The sequence below is a fragment of the Zootoca vivipara genome, chromosome 8, assembly GCF_963506605.1.
Source record: "Zootoca vivipara chromosome 8, rZooViv1.1, whole genome shotgun sequence".
Taxonomy (NCBI): Eukaryota; Metazoa; Chordata; class Lepidosauria; order Squamata; family Lacertidae; genus Zootoca; species Zootoca vivipara.
Window position 1 is genome coordinate 48,945,440 of NC_083283.1, and position 24,738 is coordinate 48,970,177.

At 39.9% G+C, this 24,738-nt stretch overlaps 1 protein-coding gene across 5 annotated transcripts in view; it reads right to left on the reverse strand.

The window, feature by feature from the left end:
* The window catches only part of PIEZO2 (piezo type mechanosensitive ion channel component 2), a 224,260-nt gene that overhangs the window by 153,563 nt on the left and 45,959 nt on the right, over positions 1 to 24,738 (reverse strand). The gene's annotated exons all lie outside the window — the stretch shown is intronic.

A 24,738-nucleotide genomic window follows, 5' to 3' on the forward strand; every position in this document is an offset into this window, starting at 1 on the left:
CTAACTCATAAGTTGGCCTAAGCAAATTACCCATTTTGTTAACAAAATATTATGTCAGACAGGACTTGCAGCATAACCATTCTCATTATTTCCAGAGGACTGTTTTCAAAATTCAAAACATAAAAACAGCAAACTTGTCATGTATCTACTTCTAATCAAGTAAGGCACATGAATGAAATAAAATCTAGGGGTAATACAGTGGTACCTTGGGTTACAGACACCTCGGGTTACAGACTCCGCTAACCTGTAAGCAGTACCTCGGGTTAAGAACTTTACCTCAGGATGAGAACAGAAATCACGGCACCACACCACGACGGCGGCAGGAGGCTCCATTAGCTAAAGTGGTACCACAGGTTAAGAACAGTTTCAGGTTAAGAACGGACCTCCAGAATGAATTAAGTCCTTAACCAGAGGAACCACTGTACAGTCATACCTCGACATCCGAACGATTCGCCTTCCAAAGGTTTTGACTTCCGAAGTCGACAACCCCAGAAGTCTTTCCCCCGCACATGCGTTCTGCGCCAAGCGGCGCGTGCTGTTGGCGCATGCGCAGAAGCAGCACTTCAACATCCAAAGACTTCGACTTATGAAAATGGCCGCGGAACGGATCATCTTCGTAAGTCGAGGTACCACTGTATAATGCATGATTATCACTGGATGACATCATAGCATGAACCCATTAGTATGTGAACTGCAAAATTGGTTTTCCTGCAAACCTCACAGCCCTATGTCTCAATCATTTAGGGCCCCCAAAGCCTTTCTACCTCCACCAGAGCAGGTGGAGGCAGGCAGGTACAGGCCAGAAACAAAATATGGTGGATAACACAGAGAACTTTACTCTAGGCCCATGCTCTGTGGTTTGGTGCTGCTGACTGGAGAGGCTGCAACCTAGAGACTGGGCAGCATGGCTGACTGCTCTTGACACAAGTTGGCAGAAGCTGTGAGAGAAGCAAGGAAAGACACCCTGGAGATGTAATTCTGTGAAATCTATTCCTCTCCATGTAATTCCAAGTGTATAGAGATGTAAAATAAATCATATATTTTAAAAAGCTACAACCTCTGCTGTGCCCTGAATTCACAATGGAAACATGACCCTGGGTGAGTGCCTGGAATCCCTGGAATCCTGCTACCACCTAGCAAAGACTGACGAGGAAATTTTAGAATAAAGAAGCATTGCTGTTAGATCCAATATGGTATTCTTAAACCTAACCCTTGATGATGTCCGATATAGTCACTGGGTGTGTAGTGTCATTATATCGCTTAGTCACAAAGGTAACAATGGGCTAAATTGCATCTGTGCAGAATCAGGGGTATCCAGTTACTGTTCTGCTTTCGTTGTAGAGAGACAATAGTTGTTTAGCTTCCTTATAGATTATTCTCTATGCCTTCAATGATAGCAGATTTGCCTCTCTTCTTCAGGCCGAACCAGGGTGGATTTGATTTAAATCAAACTGATTTAAATCACGATTTAAATCACGATTTAAATCACTAGTCAGTAAGGCTTGATTTAAATCATAGTTGATTTAAATCATAAAGACTAATTCTTGCTGGTATAACATTATTATGCAAGTAGATGAAGATTTTTAGAATAACAACTTTTCATATTAGTTTTTTTATCCCCAGTTTAATAGGTTAATCATTCATATTTGGACAACTTTACTGTTGTACTTAGGAAGGAGAAAAATAATCATTACCTTAATAATAACAAGTTAAATAGATTTATTCAACTGAAACAATAACATTTCAGCAAATGTTATTTGCTTAAACAAACATCCATGTTTGTTAACTAATTTGGCTAAACAAAAACAATATATATATATTTTAAGAAACTTAGACTGTCAGCCCAGTCTACACATGAAAAACTTAAATACTGTCCAAACAATCAGAAAAATATTGTTTCTATTCTATTCACTGAACTTCTTGAAACTTAGCACTGAAGGGGTTGTTTCTGTATTCATAGGTTTGTAGAACAATAGGATTAAGGTCTTTTTCTCAACTCTGTTCATGTTTTAACATTTTTGCTGTGAAGAAGAGGCATGTGATCTCTGTTGAGTCAAATTCAGTTTTGAGAACTGCAAAAGTAAACCAAGCACCTGTGATAATATCTTGTAGGCAGAGAAACTGCCCAATAATCTTACAAAAACCTCTGGAAGAGGTGAATGGATTAATGGAATTTATTTACCCCCAAAATTAAACATATACAGTACAACCTTATACTACATAATTAAAAAAACTAATCTTTATTTCATGATGGAATAACCTTTGGATGGTAATATGTTTTCCTCAAAAAGCATTTTATTTAAAAAAAATCCAATTTAAATCAAAAAAATCGATTTAAATCAAAAAAATCCGATTTAAATCAAAAAAAATCCGATTTAAATCAAAAAAATCCGATTTTTTTGATTTTTTTAAAAAAATCATTGATTTTTATCCACCCTGGGCCGAACCAAGCAGACAAACTCCAGAAATGTGTGTAAAGTCAACATGGAAGTACATGACATTGCTACAGATGACAACCAACGTTTTCAGTTCAAATATTAGTTAACATTATAAACAGGAAGTAAAAGTTCAGCAGACGGTGCCATATTCTTCACTGATGCTATGTTTCGAACAACAATAGACAGGCTCTTACTGGCACTCACAAAGGATATCATACTTTATTCTACATAATGTAAGACGGGAAATGATATATATACTTACATAATGTGGCTTGCAATCCTATGAACTCTTGCCTGAGATAAAGCCCCTTACCTGGGATAAAGCAATTATGATCATGATTGTAGCAGCTGGAGAAACTGCAGATATGATCATATGAATGGGTGCCAACTGCCTCTGTAAATTCTGTGGTTTTTTACTGTGCCATTATTTAGATGCATAGATGATCATATGAAGAAAATAAGTGGGGCCTACATATAAGCAGAACAGTGTCAACATAAAACTCCCACCCTTGCTAATTATGTCTTTATTCATTATTGTTGTTAATTCATCAGTCTGTTGAGGAGCTGCTACATTGGCATTCTATATTCACAAAGTATTCATACTTTCAACACTTAAAGATAAACATAACAATGTTTGACAGAATAAAAGCTCGCGGTAATTCTAAACACGTGTCAGAACCTTGACACATAAAAACAAAAGCACTGCTAGAATTGTTGGCATCCGTCTGTTCTGAGAGACAATCGAGTGTGCCTCCGGGAGTGAAGTCAAACCACTACTTTTGCAGCAGCAGAGTGACTTCTCTGGAACACAAGCCTGAGCAGTGTCTATGGAGGTCCTGGGATAATAAGATCCCCCTCTTGGAAACAACTCCTCCCCCACCAACATTTTGGTGGAGATACCACATGTTCCCTCTAACAGCAAACTCAGGAGGTTGAGTGCTGACAGGATTCGAGTCAAAACAGGGCCACTAAGAAACAAAAGGTGCCTATCAACATATTCAGGAAAACTATTGTGTTACACAGAAGTACAAAATATTTTGTTTTAAAAACTCACACAAGACAACAAATCAAAATCTCAGGAAAAAAGGTCAATGAACTTCTGGATCCATAGTTTTCAGATGGAAAAGAAAAACTGGTGTACAGAATGGCAAAAAGGAGAAGAACGAATGACTTACATGTTTGAATTTAAAATTTGAATTATATAGAATAGGCTTCATGGGATAGATGCACAAAGACATAAATCTCTTGGAAGTTACTGGGCTTGATGACCTTGTTGTCTCCTGCTTTAATTATAAAATAACCAGTTACCACAGTATGGTCATACTATTGCTTGGCATTCAACTCTGAACATAGACATTAAATGCTAAATTAAGGAAAGCAGTGAGATGGCTGGAGGTAAGAAGAGCAAACAAGACTGGCATTATGCTTTCTATTTCAAAGGAACAGATGAAGCAGAAGAACTCAATGTGGTAAAAGCACTATTAAGTATTCCTGCTGGTTGCCTCCGCAGACACAAATGAATTGGCAAGAAAACTTTTTCTGCTAATAAAAAGTATCCCATGGGCATTCTGGGAAATCCTGGCACTGCCACATTTCTATCTCGATGGCCTGCTTCACTGGGTTTTACTACAATGAGTAAAGAATCAATGCCTTGTAGACAGCTTGCTTCCCAGCAGACACAGAAGTGGGTGGTGCTATATCCTGTCCCCAGGGGATCTTCAGATTCTAATGGAGATAGCTGTACAGCCAAACTGAATTTCTGGACATAATGCTTAGAGAACAGCAGTGATTAAGCACATACACTACTCCCACCCAACAACACAACACTCACAAAAGAATATGACCAAGACAGCAAACAGAATAATTGCATATGCCAGAACATACGACCATGGGATCTGGATCAAATGCCATCAGATTTCAGGATATTTGGCATCACCAAGATGTGTCTGTATCAGGAAGCAAGGGACCCAGAATCTTTTAAATGGGTCAAAGAGAGAATATATTCAATACACAATGCACATTAACTTCTTTGAACTCATAATCAGGAGAAGGTTTCTAATAGAGCAGGAAACACCAGTTCATGAAAGGCCCAGCAGGGCAGCAGATGCAAAATATGCAAGACATGTTTTCCCAACAATAATTAATTATACCTATTCAGGCCCTGTGCATGCTAAACACAGCGTGGTGTATTGAGACAATGCAGAATATTCTCTAAACCTACCAATGCAAGGAAACAAAGACCACAAATTAACCTGAATACTTTGGTCAATAATTTACCATCTGTGTGTGATCAGTTCTCCCAGAATAACTAATCTATGGCATCTTACCCTTGTATGGAGCCAGACACAACAAGTTACAATCCGGCTCATGCACTAGTCAATCACACAAGATTTTGGTGATGAACTACAACCTTCACTTGAGTTCTAGTTACAGGTGAGAGTTCCGCTTCCGCTCGCAGGAATGGCTGACCCTTTTTCCATCCCTCCGACCTTCATGAGGAACTTGGCGGTTGCTAGGGGAGTAAATGGCAACCTCCCCACCTCTCCGGGGGTTACGGAGAGGGGCCGCAGGCCCGCAGATGCCCCTAAACCCACCCCGAATGTTCAAGGGGGGGGCAGGGCTGAAAGCACTTATGGAGGAGCGGAACTTCCCGGACGCCTACCTGTGTAGCGGGATCTCCATGATTAAAGAAGATAATTGGGCTTAAATTCATGGACTCGCTTCAAAAAGGAAGGGCAGAAGCTCTGTTTATTGCCAAGGAATTTTCGCTGCTGAGCGTGAGGAGTGAGGGAGTATATCATCGGCAAGAAAGATTGATTGGGACGCCACAAGAAGGGAAGTGAGTCTTTTTTATTTTTTCCATACACTCTACGAGTTATTTCATACCTTCCCGGACGTGATGTCCTGTTTGTTTGGAACAAATGAGAAATGGAACCTAACTGTGTGAGTTGGACTTTATAAAACTATTGATATTATATGGTCAGAAGCTGTAAAATTGTTGAAGAGAGGGCCCCCCCTCCAACTGGACAATCGGAGTGCGGCTGGAAGCGTTTGGATTTATGAGGTGTGACGCACTTGGAATTTGAACAGCGATCTGAAGTTAAGTTCAGCTATAGGGCAAGGAGAACTATAAATTTATTAAGAGTCTGTACATAATGTGACAGCTGTGCCTATGCCTGGAAAAGCTGTAAATTTTACTATGATCGTTTGTAAAAAAAACGTTGAGAAGAAAACGAAAGTGATCTGAGCTTTTTAAGATGGCGCTGTTTGGTGTTGAAAGACTGACGCAAGAGGAAAGCACTCCAGACAAAGAGGATTCATGGGGATTTATGGGGAGGCCGGACTGACTAAAACTCACACAGGAGAATGAATATATGGGAAATCTCGTTTGATGCTTATTTCAGCAGCGGTGGAAAAATTGGATGAAAGAAGAAAATATTTTAGTGACTGCAGGGGAAGATCAGGATTATCATGGATTTTGAGTGACTATTTGGACTTTAGAACAAAGACGGCAGTAGACAGTTGCGAGAAAACCCCAATTTTTGAAGCATGGGAACTCCAAAATTTAATATGATTTGGCATAATATTCGGTTTAATTGATATGGATTTGTATAATTTGGAATAATGAATGTGATATAGTTGTTTTTTAATTGGAAAATTAATAAAAATAGATTATAAAAAAAGAGTTCTAGTTACAGGTAGGTAGCCATGTTGGTCTGCCATAGTCGAAACAAAATTTTAAAAATCCTTCCAGTAGCACCTTAGAGACCAACTAAGTTTGTCTTTGGTATGAACTTTTGTGTGCATGCACACTTCTTCAGATACCTGAAGAAGGTATCTGAAGAAGTGTGCATATCTGAAGAAGGTATCCAAAGAAGTGTGCATGCATACGAAAGCTAATGACAAACTTAGTTGGTGTCTAAGGTGCTACTGGAAGGATTTTTTAAATTTTGCTTCAACCTTCACTTGAGTCAGTGCTGGTCATTTGTTCAGTATTTTATGACCCTATAATCTTATTCCCCCCCACAAAAATATAGTCCGGCCCACCACATGCTCTGAGGGACGGTGGACTGGCCCACGGCTGAAAAAGGTTGCTGACCCCTGCTTTACATTAACGTGAAGGACCAGAAGAACAATGACATGGGCAACCTACAGAAGAGTTTCAGACATGAAGTAAGTTTTCAGGAGCTCTCTGCATTTTAACAAGCAGAATCACTGAGGGAATAGTTGACAGGTAGTCAAGAAACAGAGGATGGACATAACTCAATAAGATTTTTTTTTTTTGCCTTCCAGGATGTCAAACATTAGCCATATTTTGTTTGAGAAGAGGATTTGAATAAATAAATATGCTACATTTGCTCCTGCTTTCTCCAACCATTTATTTTCTATTTAGTATTTTAAATTACCTTAATAATATAGGATGTTATCCAATTAACTTATTACAGCTGCACAAGATTTCTTCTCTCCCCATGTGTTTCTCACACCCTCCCCAAATCTGCTCCAGAGGGTTGGGACTGAGGAGAACCCACAGAACTGGTCATCAGTACTTCTGTCCTTTCTGAATTACGTCTTAGTTTGTTACCTCACATCCAATCCATCACTGCATCCAGACACTGATTAAGGACAGATTTATTGGCATTAGTTGGAAAAAAAGAAACAGAGTTGGGTGCCATTAGTATATTACTGACATAGCATTCCAGAACACTAGATGACCCAGGAGTTTCATGTAGATGTTAAGTGCCATGAGGGAAAGAGCAGAACCCTGCAGGGTTGAAACTATAGTCTCCCAGTGCCACCTTCTGGAATGTCCTACCATAAAGGACAAAAGTACTGCAGCAGAATATTCCTACTCTCATACCAGCCAAATATTCCAGAGCAGCATGGATAAGACTAAAAAATGTTGATTAGAGTATCAGCAGAAATACACTTTAAACAAAAAACAACAATTTTTGGCCAACAGGAAGCGCCTCCAGTTTCCCCCAACAATGCAGCCACAGACAATAAAGATGGTGTTTCTTGGGCAGAAATAGCAGCATCTAATCTATCTTTCCATATGCTACATACCAATCCATTCATATTTTCTATATCTCCAGTTTAAAAATTAAATCATTCTAAATAATATTTGTTATCTATAAAGCACCTCCAAAGAACAGGTTTTATAAAACAATTGAGCTGAAAGGAAGAGCTTTAACAATCTAAAAAAGGGTTTAACAATCTAAAAAGAGAAGACACTACAGAAAAAGAAAGGGATTTCCCCCCCCCCAAAGAAAAGTATAAAAGTAAGTGCTACTGTTAAGTAAATATATGTTGGTAGAAAAGAGGGCTTTTAAATCTGTGCTAACCACATACACTTCTAAAATGATAGTTTGCTAAATACCAGTAATACAAACTCTACTCATTTTTTCAAACTACGAAGTCAGAATTTGGAGTAAAATTCTAACTATGAAGCCAAAAACCAGTAATAATTGCACTAACAGTGCAGTTACTGTACCTAGTCTGATGGTTTTACCATATACAAAGCCTGACCATAAAATGGGTTATCAAGTTCTTTATGATATGCTGATTTCCTTGTGATATACTGCCAATGTATAATATTAATCAAACTGTGTAACAGGATATGCATGATGCTAAATGCACAGAGCATCTTGATATGTAAATACAATGTTCATGGTTCTTTAGAGTCCTTTCCTCATTGAGTCTAACCACAGCGACACACATTACTGACTTGTACAAGAGTCCACAGGTCAGGCCATTAGTTGCCCATGACTAAGTGTATTAAAAAAGAAATCAGTTCTCTGGACCATAATTAACTGCTTTAGTATTACTCAAATTCAAAGCAAAAAAAAAAAGACAACAGGAAAAATATCATCAAGCACATATATAAAAACTGAAAGAGAAAGTAATTTAACTTAAGAGATCTGTGGAAAGGATGACAAAAATAAAAGGAATTTTTACTGTGGTTCCCATTTTCCAACTTCCAAGAATTGCTGTAAAGATTTAAGCTTCCCTGTCACATACACCAATAAAATCCCAGACTCTTTCCATAACAAATAAAACCCATTCCTATGAACATCTGAGAACACCTTACTTATCAATTATGGAATGAGGAGGATCCACATACAGTATTTAGATATTTTCCCAAAGGTGTATAATCACAATTAATACAATACATATCATCGTGCGTGTTATTCATTGGGTTTTGGCCCAGGAAAGCTTGTGCAACAGTATATGTGTTAGGTCTTTAAATGCCACAGTGCAAGGCTCTGCTGTTTTATCTCATTTTATCATGTTCTCTAATGACTGAAGTTGTAAGAAAACTACAGGTGAAACTCGAAAATTAGAAGATCATCGAAAAGTGCATTTATTTCAGTAATGCAACTTATTATTTTTTATTCTTCTTTTAATTTTTACAAATGCTTTCTTTTGGAAATTCCACAGTAATAAAACAAATAATTACAAAAATACAAAAAATAAACAAAAATTAAGCATCGCTATTACATTTCATTAAATCAGATTGATTATATTCTCTGCAGCCAAAGATGGAGAAGCTCTATACAGTCAGCAAAAACAAGACCTGGAGCTGACTGTAACTCAGATCATCAGCTTCTTATAGCAAAATTCCAGCTTAAACTGAAGAAAGTAGGAAAAACTACTGGGCCAGTAAAATACAATCTAAATCAAATCCCTTATGAATACACAGTGGAAGTGAGGAACAGGTTTAAGGATTTAGATTTGGTGGACAGAATGCCTGAAGAACTATGGATGGAGGCTCGTAACATTATACAGGAGGCAGCAACGAAAACCATCCCAAGGAAAAGGAAATGCAAGAAAGCAAAATGGCTGTCCAACGAGGCCTTACAAATAGCGGAGGAGAGGAGGCAAGCAAAATGCAAGGGAGATAGGGAAGGATATAGGAAACTGAATGCAGATTTTCAAAAAATAGCAAGGAGAGACAAGAGGGTCTTCTTAAATGAGCAATGCAAAGAAATAGAGGAAAACAATAGAATGGGGAAAACCAGAGATCTGTTCAAGAAAATTGGAGATATGAAAGGAACATTTCGTACAAAGATTACCATAATAAAGGACAAAAGTGGTAAGGACCTAACAGAAGCAGAAGACATCAAGAAGAGGTGGCAAGAATACACAGAGGAATTATACCAGAAAGATATGGAGGTCTCGTACACCTCAGGTAGTGTGATTGCTGACCTTGAACCAGACATCTTGGAGAGTGAAGTCAAATGGGCCTTAGAAAGCATTGCTAATAACAAGGCCAGTGGAAGTGATGATATTCCAGCTGAACTATTTAAAATTTTAAAAGATGATGCTGTTAAGGTGCTACACCCAATATGCCAGCAAGTTTGGAAAACTCAGCAATGGCCAGAGGATTGGAGAAGATCAGTCTACATCCCAATTCCAAAGAAGGGCAGTGCCAAAGAATGCTCCAACTACCGCACAATTGCGCTCATTTCACACGCTAGCAAGGTTATGCTTAAAATTCTACAAGGCAGGCTTAGGCAGTATGTGGACCGAGAACTCCCAGAAGTGCAAGCTGGATTTCGAAGGGGCAGAGGAACCAGAGACCAAATAGCAAACATGCGCTGGATTATGGAGAAAGCTAGAGAGTTCCACAAAAACGTCTACTTCTGCTTCATTGACTATGCAAAAGCCTTTGACTGTGTCGACCACAGCAAACTATGGCAAGTTCTTAAAGAAATGGGAGTGCCTGATCACCTCATCTGTCTCCTGAGAAATCTCTATGTGGGACAAGAAGCTACAGTTAGAACTGGATATGGAACAACTGATTGGTTCAAAATTGGGAAAGGAGTATGACAAGGTTGTATATTGTCTCCCTGCTTTTTTAACTTATATGCAGAATTCATCATGCAAAAGGCTGGACTAGATGAATCCCAAGACGGAATTAAGATTGCCGGAAGAAATATCAACAACCTCAGATATGCAGATGACACAACCTTGATGGCAGAAAGTGAGGAGGAATTAAAGAACCTTTTAATGAGGGTGAAAGAGGAGAGCGCAAAATATGGTCTGAAGCTCAACATCAAAAAAACCAAGATCATGGCCACTGGTCCCATCACCTCCTGGCAAATAGAAGGGGAAGAAATGGAGGCAGTGAGAGATTTTACTTTCTTGGGCTCCTTGATCACTGCAGATGGTGACAGCAGTCACGAAATTAAAAGACGCCTGCTTCTTGGGAGAAAAGCAATGACAAACCTAGACAGCATCTTAAAAAGCAGAGACATCACCTTGCCGACAAAGTATAGTTAAAGCTATGGTTTTCCCAGTAGTGATGTATGGAAGTGAGAGCTGGACCATAAAGAAGGCTGATCGCCGAAGAATTGATGCTTTTGAATTATGGTGCTGGAGGAGACTCTTGAGAGTCCCATGGACTGCAAGAAGATCAAACCTATCCATTCTTAAGGAAATCAGCCCTGAGTGCTCACTGGAAGGACAGATCGTGAAGCTGAGGCTCCAATACTTTGGCCACCTCATGAGAAGAGAAGAATCCTTGGAAAAGACCTTGATGTTGGGAAAGATGGAGGGCACTAGGAGAAGGGGACGACAGAGGACGAGATGGTTGGACAGTGTTCTCGAAGCTACGAAAATGAGTTTGACCAAACTGCGGGAGGCAGTGGAAGACAGGAGTGCCTGGCGTGCTATGGTCCATGGGGTCACGAAGAGTCGGACACGACTAAACGACTAAACAACAATTACATTTCATTAATTACATTCCATTTATAATTGACCCGCCTAATGACAAATAACTACAACAAATAAAGGCTTGGCCTATCTTGCTTTGCATGTCATGCATCTATCTCATATATTGGTTTCACCTTTTAAGTTGTATTACTGAAATAAATGGACTTTTCGAAGATAGTCTAATTTTCCAAGTTTCACCTATATAGCAATGATAAGTCATTCAGATTTCAAATGAAGTCTATCATTACCCTTTTGCAGCTCTTGGTGTGCAATATAGAGTGGAAACAAAAAGCCTGTTCACATATCACAGGTAGTCAGACTTGAAGTGTGAGCACAGTATCCACCACCAGCCAACTATTCTCCAGTCATTGGTAAAGGGCCAGTAATGTATTTGGCCACCTGAAAACAATTAGGAGGGTTCTATAACAAAATTGACACTCTGTTTCTGACGCAACTCTAGACACAGCTGCAAACAGATCACAAGCTTTGTATTAACCTAAGTTTAGGTTTATATGTAACTATGACTTAGAAAAACAATAATGATAATGATAAACTGTGATTAATCAAAAATTGAAACAAAACCTATTTTCTTATGGCAACACCAGAAGAGAGGATAGGAGGGAGTCACATAAACCCAATGAATGTTAATGTTTACTGAGACTACTGACTTCATGGCTCCAACATAGCTGGAATACCACAATGAAAAATTCAAGGAGATATTGTCTTGTCTACACAGGAACTTCTTATCTACCTTACAAGCAAAGCTATTGAAAATTTGGGTTAAAACTACAAGATCCAATGGTTCCCAATAAGATTCCTGTGGAGGCAATAGGTCATGGTTGGTATTCCTATTTAATCAGAGATTACAGAAGGCATCAGATTGGAAAAGACCACTTCAGACCATATGTGGTTGCTGGCTGGACTCTGCAGAGAGCAGAGTTCTCCTGAAACACAAGATAATCTGACTTCTGCCATCCTGACTGGCCTCTGACAAATGCAGATTAACTTCACTGCTACCTCTGTTATGATGATGTTGCTGCTTCTACTGCAAATTGAATGTGGTTTACGTTTTCCTTTCAGATTGCAGCTGGTTTGAGAGAAAGTGCACCAAACACCAGTATTTCTCAAGAAATCACAGGATAGCTCTGCATTCATAGGCAACATGTGTACAAGGATTCAAAGTCCAGCAGTGGGAGTGCACTGCAGCCAGGGTAAACAGTAATGTGTACACAGCCTAAATCTTAGCTGAGAGAAAGGAGCTGAAAATGTATAATGGTGTGTTTGTGGGAGGGCATCTTGGCATCAAGGGCTATGCTGGGAACTCGAGAAAAAGCCTTCATGCAATATATATTTATTAAAAACCACTTATAAATGAATTTTTTAAAAACATCTAATCAATGTACAGCACAAGAGCAATGAACAATATAATAAAAAATACAACATAAAGCCAGTAAAACAGAATAAAAGCAAAGACAAGACAAAACAGGAATTCAAGAAATTCAAATAAATAAATAAAAATATTTGACCCTAGGCTTCTTGCTATCCCTCAAATGGACTACATCAGCTACAAATGAATACTATTTGAATAATATTCTGATGCTACACCAGCTTTCCTTCTTACAGAAACTCTGATGTCTGCTTCATTCACTGTTGTTTGAATGTGTCTGAATAATCCAATTTTGGCCTGGTGATTTTCCTCTGGAGGTAACATACTTTATTAAGAATATTTAATATGAAATGTGTTACTGAAAGTTTGGTATAAAGCCCTGATAATATATATTGTACTATGACACTATTATCAAACCTACAAGCACCAAGGCCTCAGTCATGGCACCTGATCTTTTGACTCCAACAAAAACGGCTACAAGTTAGGAGTAGGTCCAGGCAGCTACTGAAAAAGACAAAAATCTAAATCTTGAATTGAGCTGTGCCATACTTATTTTGGAAGAAGTAAGCATGTCAAAGCAATTTGGGAAGCCAAGCTAATATTCTGTGGTTTCTATACATTTGTTCTTTATTCTGGTATGAAGAATTACAATACCACTGCTTCTACCATGCCAGCAACACATGTTCCAATATTTACTCAAGTATTAGATTACATATCCAATGTTGTACCAATTTCTATTTTGGTCCTACACTTAATACGGTTGAGAGTGGATTGATCTGACATCCGGGTGATTTAAATAAATGTGTTAAATTACCCAAGAAAAACAGGCTGATTTGGAACCATTGATTCAATATCAACCCCTCTGATTTTATTTCCTGAACTAGCATGCATACTGGCTATTGACTGGAAAATGCATGTCAGTGAGTTAGCAGTGGCTTGGTGGATTTAGAGGTTACATCAAGAGCCACTGTTGGTTTGAATATTCTTTCTGCCTGCATATCAAATTGTGTTGCTTTATAGCATGTAAAATAAGCAGCATATTGCCATCTTATTGTTGTTGTTGTTTAGTCGTGTCCGACTCTTCGTGACCCTATGGATCATAGCACACCAGGGACTCCTGTCTTCCATTGCCTCCCACAGTTTGGTCAAACTCATGTTTGTAGCTTCAAGAACACTGACCAGCCATCTCGTCCTCTGTCATCCCCTTCTCCTTATGCCCTCCATCTTTCCCAACATCAGGGTCTTTTCCAGGGTGTCTTCTCTTCTCATGAGGTGGCCAAAGTATTATAGCCTCAGCTTCAGGATCTGTCCTTCCAGTGAGCGCTCAGGGCTGATTTCCTTCAGAATGGATAAGTTTGGTGTTCTTGCAGTCCATGGGACTCTCAAGAGTCTCCTCCAGCACCATAATTCAAAAGCGATCAGCCTTCTTTATGGTCCAGCTCTCACTTCCATACATCACTACTGGGCAAACCATAGCTTTAACTATATGGACCTTTGTTGGCAAGGTGGTGTCTCTGCTTTTTAAGATGTTGTCTAGGTTTGTCATAGCTTTTCTCCCAAGAAGCAGGCGTCTTTTAATTTTGTGACTGCTGTGATCAAGGAGTCATCTTATTAGGAACACAGAAAGCCGTCCTGTATTACATTGGCCCATATGTAGCTTAGTCTTGCCTCCCCAGGGTTTCAGACTGGAGTCATTCCCTGTCCTACTTGGATATATTTACCCTAAAAAATTGTTTTCCTGCCCACTGATCCCCCACCCACCCCGCCTGCCTGTCCACATCATGAAAATCTGTATTTGAAAAAATACAGAGCCTGTGGGACCCAGCCAAAGGCCCATCCAGTCCAGCATCCTGTCCTCACAGTAGCCACCCAGATGCCTGTGGGAGGCCTCCAAGCAGGACTCAAGCACAAGAGTACTCCCAGCAACTGGTATTCAGGAGCCATTGACTGTGGAGACAGACCATAGCCATCATGGTTAGTAGCCATCAGTCTCTTCCATTAATTTGCCTAATCCTCTTTTTAAGCTATCTAAGTTGGTGGCCAAATGTTTTACTATTGATTTTTGTTGTATACCAGTTCAAGAGGCATTTGAACTGGAAAGTGGTTTAAAATATTTATATAAATAGACATTCTAACATTTCTCCCTATTGTGACAATCCCAAACCTTCGTTAGAAAAGATTTTTGATTACATTGTTTTAGTCCTTTGACTACGGTAACCTAGCACCATAGAATAATATTTGAACAATATTATTATTTGATTAAATTTCAAGTGTATGGGCAAAGCTTCTTTCACTTTTATTTTTAAGACAATGCCTAGCATTTTAAAAAACAATATTTTCAAATTATTACATCTTTTTACAAAGTGGCAGAGTTCCTGATAAGTCAAGGGATAAATTAATCGACAGCCATGTTTTAGAAAGGTTAGTGGGCTCCTCCCTACTCCCTGCAATTACTTTCACTACCTGCTTTTTCTCCGGAAAAATATTTGTTTAGCATTTCTATACTGATTCTCTGCCATCAAAAGAGCACTCAAGTGATGCACAGCACAGCACATCACATCACATAACACAATAAAGGCCACATCAACAAACATTAATATCATTTCTAAAAATCAAAAAAATAAATGCACTTAAAACCAGCCCTAAAAAGTTTAAGATAAAATTAAATTTAAAAATAAAAACCTTCAATCAACTTTAAAGTTGTTCCTCAAGAGCCACATTTTGATAAGCTGCTGAAGCAATAAATAAAAAAATAGTCCAGTAGCACCTTAGAGACCAACTAAGTTTATTCTGGGTATAAGCTTTCATGTGCATGCACACTTCTTCAGATACACTGAAATAGAAGTCACTAGACCCTTATATATAGTGGGAAAGTGGGGTGGGGTTTTTCTCAGAAGGGTAGTAGGAGATAGGTGATTGACTCAATGGGTATGGTAACCCTGTTGACGACTGTTAACGACTGCAATTAGTCCTACAGGAAAAAGCAAGGTATACGATAAAGGTAAAGGGACCCCTGACCATTAGGTCCAGTCGTGACCGACTCTGGGGTTGCGGCGCTCATCTCGCGTTATTGGCCGAGGGAGCCGGTGTATAGCTTCCAGGTCATGTGGCCAGCATGGATAGACAAACGAAGAATGATGGATTGTGCTCTTAAAGAACAGCAAATTTCAAAGGGATTACTGAAGTATACAATACAAAGAGAAGACTGGTACACAGAGGAAATATCATACCATATGAAGAGAATATTTGAAATTAGTTTATGTTCCCAAAACATGCAACTATCTGTCAATTTATTTGGGTTAGGTGCATGCTTTCCTGCTTTTTGGAAGTCATGCTTTGGGTCCATCTTAGATCATATGGCCAGGCTATAATAGCTTGGACTGAAGAAGTACCAATGAACATATTCATATAAGCACATGACAATTGGTAGATAGATTTCTAAAAGTTTAGGCATCTTACACCTAAAACAAGTATAAGATGCTCTAAAGCTCAATGAGAAAATCCCACATTGCAACTCATGATAAGGAGAGGAATGCAATATCATTACATACACATATTCACCACAAATCCAAAATTCAGTGTACTGTACATTCTTATGTATTCTTATGACTGACAGCTTGGTTGTCTCAGTCTCTGAACAACAAGGGTGGTTAGCACAAGCTCACCTTTGAAATAACATCCATTTCCCATTTAACAGGATATGAGGAACAGGTCATAAAATATGCAAAGTCCCACAGCTCAATGGAAAAGAGAATTTTTGGGATGCAGCACTACATTGGTCCTAAAACAACATACCAAGTTAACAATATTGTTAATAAAGTAAAGCTTACTTCACTATTAATCCAAAAACAAATATCCAGTAGAAGAAAAATACCAGTACTGCAATGGCACAGGCCTGAATAAACACATGAGATCAAGTGTGGCAAAAATAAATAGCTGACCACAATTTTTATTTCAGTGTTTTATCCGCAGCTACATAAAAATGAATAAGAGGTTTTTTAAGTTTACATCTTATCCATTTATCTTTGTATTTACTTAGCATTTTATTTACTTAGCATTTTATTAAATATCTGCAGGAAAAGTAGATTAAGGTTGCAATCCTATACCTACCTACTTAGGAGGATGCCCCACAGGGCTCAGTGAAATTTAATTATGAGGAGACATGCACAGGATTGTGCCGCAAATTGCATTTAAAGCTCATTTGGGCATTACACATTGATTTGTTTCAGACAGATATTTATTAGCTATCTTTCCAGAATTAACATATTTAAAAGCCATCTGATACTAATACCTACAAACATACACACACACACACACACACACACACACACACACACACAATGAAGTTCCATGATTCTGAGCACACTTTCATAATGGCATGACACACACCAAAACTGGTTTCATTTCAACTTTAAAAGGTAAAGGTAAAGGGACTCCTGACAGTTAAGTCCAGTCGCAAACGACTCTGGGGTTGCGGCGCTCATTTCGCTTTACTGGCCGAGGGAGCCGACGTTTGTCCACAGACAGTTTTTATGGGTCATGTGGCCAGCATGATTAAGCCGCTTCTGGCGAAACTAGAGCGGCGCACAGAAATGCCATTTACCTTCCCGCTGGAGCGGTACCTATTTATCTACTTGCACTTTGACGTGCTTTCGAACTGCTAGGTTGGCAGGAGCTGGGACCGAGCAACAGGAGCTCACCCCGCTGCAGGGATTCGAACCGCCAACCTTCTGATGGCAAGCCCTAGGCTCAGTGGTTTAGACCACACATTGCTCTTATTTCATATCTACCTGATGCCTGGGGGAAGCACGACATAGCTAGGGTGAAATGAATCTCTAGACTTTCAAACTGTGATTTCCTAAAATGTAATTCCATATTCCACTAAGGATGCCAGCACAGCACTACTTTACATAATTACCATGTTTTATAATTTCTTTGTGCACCTATCAAATTATATTGAATAATATCAACAGAAAGACTTCTCCCTTGCTGCTAATTCGGTACTTGTCATTATGTAAGAAACCAGGGTAGCATAGGAGTAAGAAATGAGATATTGCTATTCATTTTGAAATGGCACCCTTTCTGGCTTGATTTCCTGAACCATGAGCCATTTCTGGGTGCTTCCTTGGGAAGGCACTGGATGTTTTAGTCACAGAAAAAAGAGGTTCTTTAATGGGTGGTGGGGCACTTCTAGCAGGGGCCCTTGGGAAAGCAATGAGGGCACTCTCTTTGTTGCATTACTATAGATCTTCACTGAATAAGAGCCGGGAAAGGAAGAGTTGCTTGTTGAGTCCTTCCTGTGTGAAAGGCATGTTGGTTTCATATATACACTGAACATTTGTGGTTACCTGGAATTGCAAAATAAAACCACCGATATCATAATGGCATTCTATAAACCTATGTTGTGGAATACTGTTTATGGTTCTGTTTGCCTTGTCACAAAAAGGGCAAAAGAAATATCAAGGAGATAATTTACGAGTCTGTAATATACCTTCCTTGTTCAATATGTACTTGGCAGTACAATTTTGAACAAACTGTGAAACAGTATTTTGAACTGTAAAAGCTGCAAATTTACCAGCAGAAGTCTGCAGCAAGACACTGAGTCATAATCACTACCTTTGGTGTTTGTATTACTTTGCTTCTATCAATCCAAATGTCAAAATAAACATAATTCACTGGAACTAAGCTGCCATTTTCAAATTATACACTGAAGTACAGAACAAGGTACACAGAATATTTGTAAAAGACTACATCCCCACCTGGGACACGGGTGGCGCTGTTGTCTAATCCACAGAGGAGCCTGATTTGAGAAAATAGTGCTAAGGACATGGGTTACTATTATCTTCATTATTTGTGGACCATTGGCAGATAGCATAATCCAAAGGCAGCATTCTACAATATTCACAGTAGCTTCAGTTTGACAACTTTCAATCCAAAGCATTCGTTTTTGGATTACTGTTTTGCTATTTTTGTGACAGCTGTATCTTGCATTAAATGTTTCATTCTCAAGTCTCAAATAATGTTCTCCTCTTCAGCTCTTTCTTCATGGTTTCCTTTATTCCAACTGCCTTTACCATCAATTCAAATTCATCCCTCACTAGAAGGGAAACAAATAATATTGATAGACTTAATCCCTCTTCAGGCATTTGGAATTTGTTGTAATGCCAGCATGTGCATTGACTCACTCCACTCCCAGCCTTGCTGAACACAACAAGGGCTGAAGGGGGCTGCAGTATAGATGATCAAGAATATGCCAATATAACAATATTGTTCCTAATGTATGTCAGAAGAATGGAATGTTTTACATCTTGTGTTTGATTGTTTGAAAGATTTATGCACAAACATAAAGTAGTCTGAAAATCTTTCTGGATTTTGATTTTATCAAGACAATTATATTAATACAGTGGTACCTCGACTTATGAATGCCTCGACTTACGAAGGTTTCGACTTCCGAAGTCCGCAAACCCGGAAGTATTTTCGTGGCGTGCACGGTCTGTACATGCGCAAAGCGCAAAATTGCGCTTTGTTGCATGCACAAAATGGACGCTTCGGCTTACGAAGGAGTCGACTTCCGAAGAGCACCGCAGAACGGATCGCCTTCGTAAGTTGAGGTACCACTGTACATGGTCCAAAGTAAAAAGGAATATAGAGATTTGGAGTAGACTAAATTTGACTTTTTGGGGACACTACTTCAGGATATTCTCTTCCCAGGCAATAAAGAATAATAAAAAATGAAGGCACACACACATCTACTTTTCTGAGGTTGATTATAACTTGTAGTTCTCACCGACAGCCACACTAAAAACAAAGTCAAAGTGATGAGATATTGGGTACGTTAACTTTAAGTACTTGTCCAAATATGATGGGGAAACACCCCCAAACATTATTGTGTACTTTTTTCACCCAAAGAGGTTGGGGAAACACACCTGAGTATGATTGTCTATACTTTAGCAATGAAAAATGGGAACATGTAACTGTGTTCCCTGAAAAATCAGCCTCTTGGGCTATACCAGGGGTTGGCAAGGTTTACCTCGCCTGGGCTGGTTCACTCCAGCAGAGATCCCTCCGTGGGCCAGATCGTGCGCGTGTGTGATCTCCAGCATCTGCACATACATTATTTTCAGCACCACGGAAGCAAGTCCCTGTGCCGCGTTGTGCCGGTTTAGTGCAGCACGCAGGGACTCACCGAGCAGGCGGCTTGGTTCAGGGGCAGCTCATGGGCCGGTTAAACAACCCCCGTGGGCCACTCGTGACCCATGGGCCTTAGGTTCCCAACCCCTGGGCTATACAATATCTGCTTTGGCAATTCATGACTGAACGCCCCTCCCCACCCATATTTTATGAATCTTTATAATAGCAATGGGTATTTAATGTAACTGCTTTTAGATGTTTTAATTGTATTTGTTTATAAAATGTTTTGACTGTTTTAGAATGTGTTTGTTTTGTTTTATTTTTAAATTGCGTATCTGTTTGCTGCCCTGGGTTCTTTGGGGGCTAACATTTTTAACAACAGTTCATTTTTTAAGACACATTTATTTATTTATTTATTTGTTACAGAAAACCTTTTCACCCCAACACTTAAATATGCACTTGAACCCATAAAACGAAGCCAAAAGTGACAAAAACCAAAGCATGCTTTGCTAAAACAAAAATGCCTTAGTTTTAGCAGTGTCCAAAGTAAACTTTTGACTATGCGTAACATTCTTTTACAAAATAAACTCAAGACTTTTGCCAGCAATAACCTATATACTGATGTGGTATTAAAAGAAACTTGGACGCTTGAACTGGGAGACAAACTGTCAACCAACCACTAATTGGATTTTATGATGTGAGTCACAGCTTAGCAATTTCCTAGAATTTAATCACAGTGCACCCAAAAAGATCAATTAAAAAACAGCCTCAGAATTTGTTAAAGCCCTGTGTAGCATGGGGCAAAACAATGATCTCAGTAAGTTCACCAGAGAATTTTATGAATGAACAAAGAAAGGATTTTTAATGATAAAGGCAAGATTCATTTCACAGAATCATAGAGTTGGAAGAGACCACAAGGGCCATCCAGTCCAACCCCCTGCCAAGCAGGAAACACCATCAAAGCATTCTTGAGCCTCTGCTTAAAGACCTCCAGAGGAGGAGACTCCACCACACTCCTTGGTAGCAAATTCCATTGCCAAACAGCTCTTACTGTCAGGAAGTTCTTCCTAATGTTTAGGTGGAATCTTCTTTCTTGTAGTTTGAATCAGTGTCTGCTTCTCTGGAGCAGCAGAAAACAATCTTTCTCCCTCCTCTATATGACATCCTTTTATATATTTGAACATGGCTATCATATCACCCCCTAACCTTCTCTTCTCCAGGCTAAACATACCCAGCTCCCTAAGACGTTCCTCATAAGGCATCGTTTCCAGGCCTTTGACCATCTTGGTTGCCCTCTTCTGGACACGTTCCAGCTTGTCAGTATCCTTCTTGAACTGTGGTGCCCAGAACTGGACACAGTACTCCAAGTGAGGTCTGACCAGAGCAGAATACAGTGGTACTATTACTTCCCTTGGTCTAGATGCTATACTCCTATTGATGCAGCCCAGAATTGCATTGGCTTTTTTAGCTGCTGCATCACACTGTTGACTCATGTCAAGTTTGTGGTCTACCAAGACTCCTAGATCCTTTTCACATGTACTGCTCTCAAGCCAGGTGTCACCCATCCTGTATTTGTGCCTTTCATTTTCCTTGTTAAAATTCATCTTGTTTGCTTTGGCCCAGTTGTCTAATCTGTTAAGGTCATTTTGAAATGTGATCCTGTCCTCTGGGGTATTAGCCACCCCTCCCAATTTGGTGTTGTCACAGTGGCCGGAGTGGACTACTTCAGAGTAACGACGCTACGCAGCTCTGCATTTTATTCTTTTATTGGTGCTGCGTATTTACAGTGCTGAAGTCATTGCTATTTACACGGAGTGATGTGGTCAGTCGGTTTCAGAACCTCCTAATGGCTTTTGGCGCGTCTTTCTCCAACACAAAAGCTTTGGCAGACCCATCCTCTTTCCCCTCCTCTTTCTGCGTAATTCCGGAGTTGGGGGGATGGGTCTCCCCCCCTTATTCGCCCCTTCCTGTCCCACCTGGGACCCTGGCTCCTCTACCTTGCCTGAGCCTCGGACACGACTTCCTGCTTCCCCACTGGAATCGGAACTCTCTCTGCTTTCCCCTGTGCTCGGGGATTGGCTTGAACTCAGGAGGGGAGGGACTTCGCGATATCCCCTGTCCCTCACAGGTGTCGTCTGCAAACTTGCTCAGGATGCCCTCAAGCCCATCATCCAAGTCATTGATAAAGATGTTGAATAAGACTGGGCCCAAGACAGAACCCTGTGGCACCCCACTAGTCACTACTCTCCAGGATGAGGATGAGCCATTGATGAGCACCCTTTGGGTTCAGTCAGTAAGCCAGTTACAAATCCACTGAATGGTAGCATTGTCTAGCCCGCATTTTACCAGCTTCTTTACAAGAATATCATGGGGCACCTTGTCAAAGGCCTTGCTGAAATCAAGATAGGCTACATCTACAGCGTTCCCTTCATCTACCAGGCTTGTAATTCTGAGTAGCAACTAAGGTTTTTAAGTGAGCTATTGGACTCTGAGAATACAGTGGTACCTCGGGTTACAAACGCTTCAGGTTACAAATGCTTCAGGTTACAGACTCCACTAACTCAGAAATAGTACCTCGGATTAAGAACTTTGCTTCAGGATGAGAACAGAAATCGTGCTGTGGCAGTGCGGCGACAGCAGGAGCCCCATTAGCCAAAGTGGTGTCTCAGGTTAAGAACAGTTTCAGGTTAAGAACGGACCTCCGGAATGAATTAAGTTCTTAACCAGAGGGACCACTGTATATTGTTTGCTACTGTTTACTGATTTTATACACGGATGTGAGTACTTTCTGCAGTGAGTTAGCACAAGGTATAACAATTTGGGCTACTGCTAGCTGGGAAATGGAGTACAATTTTGTATGCCAGATCTGTATTTATTTACGGCACTTATACCCTCCCTTCCTCAAAGAGTCAAAAGGGGCTTACATACAAAGCCCATGTCATCTCCTACCGACAAAACTTTCAGGACCAGAGTGACTTCACTTTACCAACTCAAGATCATCCTGTGGGGCAAACATAGCCCATGGTTCTTAAGACTTCCCGGTGAAGTACAAGACGAGAGAAGTTTATCACAAATTATGAATTTACAATTAAGCACAGTAACATCAGAATTTTACCCCTTGCCCTAAAAAACACCAACATTCAAATAACGTTTATACTCTTCTGGCACAAAATATTGTCTAGAGTTGGTTTTTGTTTTGTTTTGTTTGTTTTGTCTTTCAGTCATACAATCTGTTTCAGGATTTGCTACACCAATTCACAGTGGTTTCAGACAGGCTCCTGTCTAAAAATTGAGCAGATGAAACCAATAGCGTATCCAAAAGTCAAGAAGGTGATTTCTACACGTGCTGTAGAGGAAAGTGAGGGGCAGATGGGTTAGTCAACCTTGGAAGATAACCCATCTAGGAGAAGGACAACTCTGATTCTAAATTTCTGCTGTCTTATGGGACATCTTGTGGGATGAGGCTAAGGAGTAAACCCTACACAAATTCAGAGTAGTGTCCCTAAGACGGTTGGGTGGCACCTTGTACGCTTCCTTCATGCAACTCCTGCAGCCAGACTGATGCCAAACGTATTGCTTTGCTACCCTTTGGACCACATCAGCAAGGCCAAAAAGTGGGCCTTGTCGTCTTGGCAGCCCAGGAACTCCATACACATTGCTCAGGCTTGCACCCCAGGAGAGGGTCACTGTGGTGCTGCTAATGCAGGTGTTTGCCTTCACTGCCAGAGACACACTCCACTGTCTCTCAAGACAGACAGATGCCAACAACAAGGTACAGTGAAGTGAAAACAGTGCCATATCAAGCCCTGTGGGAATCCTCCATGTGTGGGTACTGAACCTATGTTGCAAGTGTTACACTATATGGTACAGGTTTAGAGGTGTGTGGAACTGTACTTAGTTTATCTATCCTTTGCAGAGCGAAAACAGTCCTCTTAATCTCATGCCACCCACTTTTTACATATAGGACACTGAAGAAGGGGCAGAAACAATTCTAGAATGACTGCAGATTATAGCCTATTAATATTCTCTGTCTTTCATTCATGTGATATGTTTAGCTGTTTCTTAATGTGTGCTTGGATGGTTCATCTGTCTGCTGGTGTAATACAAAGATCAAAGGACACATTTGTTAAATAAACAGAATACTAATTGATTAATGTAATCTAGCAAACAATGCTTCCATGTAATATTGTTAAAATTGGCTTGTTTGCACTTCACCTTAAGGGTATTGCAACAGCACCACTGAGAAGAGCCTTTGCTCTCTGATGCAGTTATTAATTATAAAAAAAAGAACTTTACCATCCTGCTCCAGCATGGTAGAAATACTTTGTCAATATAACAGCAATAAAATCTATTAGGGTCTCAAACAAGTATTTTTTTGGGGGGGGGGAATACTACTCAATCTTGTCTGCTTGCTTAATTGTCAGTGCATGCATGACCACTAAAAGCCTTCTGGATGGACTACATGCTTGATATTTTATGGACAACATCCGAGCTGATGACAGATCATTTACCACCATTCAAATGAAAAGACATAAATCAGCACCTTTAACCATCTTCCCAATGCTCTCTCATGCACAAACAAGATAAGCCAGCCTACTGAACTCTTAGCATGTTCTCACTTCTCAAGAACTACTAGTACTTTGCCATAAAATTGCATAACCACCAGAGTTACACACACACACACACACACACACACACACACACACACACACACACACACAATAATTTGATCCTATTCTCACGTTGCTTTTAATCAATTGGATTTCTAACTATAGATTCCATTCCCAACCATAAATTCACACCACTGCTGTGACTTAAAGGAAACACTATTCCATCTCACCCAAGACTAATTAGGTGTTTCAGACACCTGAGCAAGAGACTTTCAGTGTCTTCATCCCAAAATACGTTTATGGAAATGAGGAAAGTTGGGCTGGCAGTAGCTCAATTTTGTCACACACGCACACATGTACAAACACAAGACCTGTGGCAGTTTCAGTTCCATACCACTACTATTACCAGTGCTCTCCACTTGCTTCTCTTCTGGATGATGAACAGGCACTATCATTT